Here is a 7,238-nt window from a genome sequence, read left to right as displayed (position 1 = left end):
TTGGGAATGGCCTTGGCATCATCAAGGGTTTTAACCACGAAATTAGAGTGAAGGATGGTGCCATCCCTGTAAAACATAAGGTGAGGAGTGTTCCTTTCAGCGTGAGGGATGATTTAGAAAAAGAGTTAATGGGCCTTTGCAGAAAAGGAGTCATAGAACCCATTGAGTCGTCCTTGTGGTTATCTCCCCTTGTTGTCGCCAGAAAAAGGAATGGGGATTTGCGCGTCTGTGTGGACTTGCGCAGCCTCAACAAGAACATCTGGATTGACTCACACCCCTTACCCAAGATAACTGATTTGTTGTCCCTTACCAGGGGGGCAAGGTGGTATACTAAGCTGGACTTGGCCTCCGCTTATCACCAGGTGGTGTTGAGTCAATCTTCTAGACATCTGACTGCTTTTGTCTCCCCTTTTGGGAGTTTTCAGTACTGCAGGATGCCGTTTGGCCTTGCGTCAGCGGCCGCAGTTTTCCAAAGGTTGATGAGTCAGATGTTTAGGGATACTCCTGGAGTGATTGTCTTCCAGGATGACGTTTTGATTTTTGGCGAGAACAAGGCGGATCATGACTTTTCCTTAAATCAGGTCCTGGAAATCATGCAAGACAAGGGTATTGTTTTAAAGAAAGAGAAATGCGTCTTCTTAAAAGAAAAGATGGAATTTCTAGGTCATGTTGTTTCTCATGCAGGTGTCGAACCACGTCCTGGTCTAGTGAAAGCCATTGTTGATGCTCCTCCACCTGCCGATAAGTCTGGACTAAAATCTTTTATTGGTCTCAGTGAATTTTACTCCAGATTCATCAAAGACTACGCGTCAAAGGTTCAGCCTTTGACTAACATGTTAAAGAAAAGTGTGCCTTTCGTTTGGGATGAAAATTGCCAAGAGATTTTTAAGTGGATCAAATCTCAGCTTGTTGGGGAGAGCATTCTCAAACCCTTCGATCCCAACAAGGAGTGTGTGGTGACTGTTGATGCAAGTGGATTTGGACTTGGGGCTGTCCTTACTCAGAGGAATGGACAAGTTGACAACACCATCGCATATGCCTCTAGGGTACTGCGTGGAGCAGAAGTTAACTTCTCTGTTATTGAGAAGGAGCTTTTGGCCTGTTGGTGGGCGGTCAGGAAATTCAATCCCTATCTCTGGGGTAGTCATTTCACTATTCGTACCGATCACAGCCCACTAGTATCTATTTTGTCCGGGGAAAAAATTAAGGAACACACCCCTAGAATCGCGAGGCTGTCCACTAAGCTTCTTCAGTATGACTTTAAGGTTGTTTATCTGCCAGGCTCAAAGAATGTCAGAGCCGACTATTTTTCTCGCTTTCCCTTAACTGATAATGACTCCGAGGTTGAAAAAGATGAAGACCTTGAGGATTGTTTTGTCGCGGGTCTGGATCTTGAGGGCATGTGTGCAATCAGTGAGGGTGAGTGGAAAAGAGAGTTATTGAAAGATGCAGTTCTTCTACAAGTTGTCGACTATCTGAAGTCTGGATGGCCCAAGGAGAAGAATGTTACTGGGCTCTTTCAAACTTTTGTCAAGGTTGCTGACGAGCTCACTGTTGAGGATGGCATTCTCATGCGGTGTGGGAGGCTTATTCCTCCTGAGAGCCTGCGGAAGCGTCTGGTGGATGGTGCACATGAAGGGCATTTAGGGAAGACTTTCACCAAACGTAGGTTGAGAGATGTGTTCTGGTGGCCGCAGATGGACGTGTGCGTTGATTCTTTGATTGACAACTGTGTAATTTGCAAGTCCTCAGACAAAAGTCATAAGGTTAGGTCTCCCCCCATGGAGCCCGTTCAACTTCCGGAAAGGGCGTGGGAAAAGATTGGGGTTGATTTGGTCGGTCCTTTTTACCTTTTACCTTCATGTTCCCGTTTTGCCATTGTTGCCATTGATTACTACTCCAAATGGCCGGAAATTCGCTTTGTCAGTGAAGCCTCCTCTGCTAGTGTAATTTCTTTTTTGAAAGACATCTTCTTGAGAGAGGGGTTTCCTTCTGTTGTCATGACTGACAATGGTGTCCAATTTGTCAGTTGTGAGTTTGAATCTTTCCTCAAACAAGGTGGTGTGACACATAAGAAAAGTTCCCTTTACCACCCCCAGGCCAATGGCCTTGTTGAGAGGATGAACCGTGTTCTCAACAACTGCATCCAGTGGGCCATTGCTAGCAAGTGTGTAGTTGAGAATGCTGTGCGTTCCATGTTGTGGTTTTATCGTACTACAGCCCATTCTTCCACTGGGGTCTCCCCCTTTGAGCTCCTGAGGGGTAGAAAACCCTCCACCAAAATTTGTCCGGGTTGGATGTCCAAGTGGGTAAAAATGAATGTTATGGATGGAGTTGATGTTTTTGTCAGAGACAATGTGTCCGAAGCTCAGAAGAAGCAAAAGACCTATTTTGATGAAAGGAAGAGATCTGTTGCCCATGACATCTGTGTTGGTGATGTGGTTCGAATTAAAAATCCTGTCCATGTCACCAAAGGTAGGAGCAAATTTTCTCAACCTGTTGTGGTTGACAAGGTCTGTGGAAATGCTGTACGGGTTAATAATAAGGATTGGTGGAACATCTGCAAAATTGTTAAAGTCAGTAGTGATGATGCTCACACTGGTGTTCCTCAGCCCAATCCCTGCTCTGTTTCAAGTGACAAACATTCTGGTACTGTTGTTATTAATGGTAATGGCGGTAATGTTGTTGATGCTTCTGTTCCTGGACCTCGCAGGAGTCATAGAGTGTGTAAGATTCCTTCCAGGTTCAGATAATCTGTTGCCACTGCTTTCTTTCTTCCTTTTTTACCAGTTGTGCTTTTCTTCCTCTACTATTCTTGTTCTAGCTTTCTGGTTTCTTTTCTCTTCTTTTCTTTTCCTTCTTCTTCTTCTTCTCTCTCTCCTTTTCTCCTCTTCTTCTTCTCCTAGTACGAACGCTTCTTCTTTTGTTTTACTGAAAAGAGGATAATGTAGTATTCACTGTTCTGTGCCTTCCTGGCACCTGTAGTTAGAACCCTTGTGTTCCTATGTTCTATGGCTCTGTAGTAGAATGTTGCCTTCTGGCAGTTGATAGCCTTTGCCTGGTGCCTGTCGCTGTGCTTCTCCTAAGCTGAATAAACCTAACCTACAAGCTAACCTATTGTGCAGTCTGCTTCAATACTACACTATGTCAAGAACTTTAGTACCAAGACTTCACTGGATTGATCAAGTTTAAGGGCCAAAGCTGCCTTCAATGCCCTATTTGCCACTGATCACTAATTGTTAGACTATTTAGGGGAAATATGCAGAGTTCGTATAGGCTTTAATTGAGCCGTCCTGGCTCAATCACATAATGCCATATAGGAGTCCACCACTAAGACATCATTATTAGCCTCTACAGTTAGACACTGCTCCAACACCCTCTTATTTTCTTTAATTATAGTCTTGAAAAATGTAACAGGGCTCCATAGTCTCCATACCAACCTCAAAATATCTGTTGAGGGTTCTAGATCGCGGGATCCAATGTCCACCCTAAACCTATCCTTCAAACAAATAAATAGTGAAATCTTGATTGGGTTATGGTCACTAAAGGTGGAAGAGATCATTGAATCATAATCAAGTAAATCCTCCAAGATGCGAATCACAAAAATATAATCCATTATGGAGGAACTACCTTTAGCACAAAAAGTGGGGATTGTGCAGTCACTCAGTCAAACAGCATCAAATGCATTGTCCATGTCAAGTGGAGTAAGAAATGTAGCTAATGCTGCCCCTCGTGGAATACTTTTGGAAGCAAATCAATAGGAATCAACATACCACATGTTACGGTCAGGCAAGGGAGATGAAAATCCCCCGCCAAGCAAAGTTATGCGGTATGTCCTGATAGCACCAACTCATCTAGTATTTTAGAAATACAATGAAATAGTGGGGGAAACTTTGCATTTGGGATTCGCTATTGTAAAAATTCACAATATGCAAACTCACACCAATCTTTAACATTATTGCTTGAAAATTGCTATCTGCAGTCTCCAATTATCTAAGATGTTCCCCTAGGGCAACCCTTATTCATATTGCCAATCACCCTGAAGCACCCCCACATCGTGATACAGTGTCTGGTACACTGAAATGTTGAAAACCATCCACTAGTGTGGGCGATATATCCCACGTTTCTTGAAACAGGATAATATCATAACTCCTAACAAAGTTTAGCCACTCAGGTACATTTGGCCTTGCCCATAGGCCGGCCAACTTCCAACGTAATATTTTAAGGAGGACAAGTCTATCGGGAATTTTTTTCAAAATCGTTCTACAAAAAAAAATATGCTTCTCAGGTACGGCTTCATTTTAAAATTGAATTTTTGGCCAGTTGCTAATTTTGAACGTTAGCTGGTCATGCCTAAACAGCAGAGTGAAATAATATAATTTACAATGAGTTATGTTGGGTGGAACAATTGCTTAGTAAACACAAATTTATCAAAACAATATGTTAGCAATGTCTTTTCTGAATGACATTCAATGTCAATAAATATCTAGTAAGTACTTTAGACACAGATAAAAGTTAAAACACACCATAAAAGAAGGTTACATTTTTCGTGTATATTATTTATAATAATCAGTTTAGTTTATGGCTGTCACATATACAAATAGCAAAACAAGGGGAACATCCTTTACAACGAAACTCTAACAACGCAGTACTATTACAACACAGGTTTTACAACGAAAGTCGTTACGATTTTCGCTGGAGGGCGCTCTAGGATAGGGAACAGTTTAATTTACTATCCAACACCTTCCTTACTATCCACGGGGACTGGAGTTGGAATATTAAATTAAAGTATTCACTATCCAGCGCCCCCCAACGCAAGTCGTTGTAACGACTTGCGTTGTAAAACCTGCGTTGTAACGGTACTCGTGGTAATACCACGCGTTGTAGCGTCATACATCCGCAAAACAAACAACATTGATACCATGACTTTGGTGAGCCATGTGACATAAGGTGTATGCATGCTATAGACAGATATACAAATTATAACTATGTATAAACAATATAGATCAGTGTAGGTCTGTCCCATTTTAAATTAATCGTACCTGTTACCAAGTTTCTCCACACTTTGTGGACCGGCCTTAGAAAATACAAAACTACATTTACTTTACTGAATTCATGTAATGATGCTAAAGATCAAATTCTTAAATGCTATAACCAGTGTGACAGTAATATAGTAGTTAAACTATGCTCGTCACTTCTCATTTATGCAAGTAACTATTTCAGCTGATACACCACATGACATACCATTCCCATTATATTCTTATGAATTCTGCCCCATTGCTTCTCAGTCAAGTTTACACTGTTCTTTTAAAATATCAAGGAATATCCAGGATCTCATTAGGACATGTTTGATAACGAGCCCAGTACACCACCCCACTAGGGTTACCTATACCAGCAACATAAGTCATTTTAGGGTAGCAGAAATTACCCTGATTATGAGTTGTATCCTGAGGTCACCTACTGAAATGAAAGATTACTGAGATCATGAGTACCACTCAGATTCAGCAGCCGAAATGTTTGGATGTAATGCACCAGATCTGTAGACATACCTTGGCTCTCGTTAGTCAAACAATTTGGACCTTGGCATACACTCATGCTCCTTTATGGACAGTTTACCTTGGTATTCTTAATGAGGCCTTAGTGATGTAGTTATGAATTATGTGGAGTGCAATTAGGCCATGTACCCGTGATTATTTTTATTTGATCCTTGTGGATGGTATTTTATGAATAAAACCTTTATTGGGCTAACTCCTATTTATTTATGCATGGTAGCTGTCAAGGTCATATAGGCTGTAAAGTTAAGTCAATACATCTTCATTCTGTCAACATAGACCATAAATGCACAATATAAAAACCCACATGACGGTATGTATTACACCTATGCAAACAAACATACCTTAACATTAATATGCAAACAAAGTGTAAAACATAATAGTGGGTTTTGTGGTTTATTTTAATAACTGGGGGGCATATTACCAAGCAATAGCGATAATTATCGCTATTGCTTGGTTAGCATGAAAAAATTATCGCTGAGCTGCGGCGATTTTTGTCGCAGATAAACCTTGGTATTACCAAGGTTTATCGCAAATGCGATAAGAATCGGCCGCAATGCATGAATATCACTGAAAAGTCCGCGATATTCATGCATTAGTGAGCTAATGCTCTTAGCCATGTTATACACCTCCCATTGGATTACATGGCTAAGAACTGCTCAGGGCAGGTGTTAGCTTTTGGAGATATTCGCGCTTAGCGCGAATATCTCCAAAAGTTGGTAATAGGAGATAGCGATGTTAGGGACTGTTTCCTGTCGCTAACATCTTGGCACGACCACTTTGCATGTCATTAGTGATAAATATCACTGACATGCAATGTGGGGCCCAAGATGGTCGCTATCTCCTACTAGCTGTGGCTAACTGGTGTTAGCGACAGCTAGGTAATAGGGAGATAATTTTACCTCCGCTTTCTTGGCTTTTAAAGCCAAAAAAGCGGAGATAGACCCCCTTGATAATATGCCCCTGGATTTCTTTACAGGTCCGGATTACTTCAACTCCTTCACTGCCAAACCTGGAGGCAGGGACTGCTTCAACTTCTCTGCCTTTTCCTTGTCTGTGATGACCAGTGTGTACAAGTACTTGCTGCAGCGCACATTGAACTTCACATTGTCCTTGTTCTTTTCACAGATTTAGCGTCTTTTCTCCTGGCTGTCAGCAGAAGTGTTTGATCTCTTGGATTTTGCTAGGCATTGCTGGAGGTTAGTGCTGACCGGAACCGTACCTTCCAGCGACCCAGACAGGAAAAACATAAAAGGGCATAGAATAAAAACATGGATGTTCATTATTAGAATAAATACATGACGATCCATATTAGTGGTTTCAGTAAAAAGAATGACAAGGGCTCACCCCAACAAAAACCTGACAACAAAAATCTCGTTCTTTAGGGTCCGTTATGTTAGCAAGAGTTGTTGGGGACCGGCTAAAAACCCTCAGTCTAATACATCAATTTTAAATCTCAGCAATAAAACCTCTGGGAAGATTACAAAGTGGCATTGGGGCATCAACGTTTCAAATAAAGTGCAAAAGGTGTCATTACAGTACTGAATACATAAAGTGCAAACACAAGGCCATCCCCTGCCCTATACCTACAAGGCGCTATCCTTAAAAATATGAAAGTGGCAGGAAACAGCCTTTTGGCAATACTGCTATCAACTAGTGCAGGTAAAAATAAACACTAGTCATTAA

General features: G+C 41.5%; 1 pseudogene; it reads right to left on the bottom strand.

The window, feature by feature from the left end:
- Positions 1 to 6,538: 6,538 nt before the first annotated feature.
- LOC147708232 (large ribosomal subunit protein eL38 pseudogene) lies at positions 6,539 to 6,743 on the bottom strand (annotated as a pseudogene).
- Between the last annotated feature and the right edge of the window lie 495 nt (positions 6,744 to 7,238).

This window comes from Lissotriton vulgaris, chromosome 6 (genome assembly GCF_964263255.1).
Source record: "Lissotriton vulgaris chromosome 6, aLisVul1.2, whole genome shotgun sequence".
NCBI classification, from domain to species: domain Eukaryota; kingdom Metazoa; phylum Chordata; class Amphibia; order Caudata; family Salamandridae; genus Lissotriton; species Lissotriton vulgaris.
Note: the sequence above shows the minus strand (reverse complement) of the source record. Positions and strands in the feature narration are given on the sequence as shown.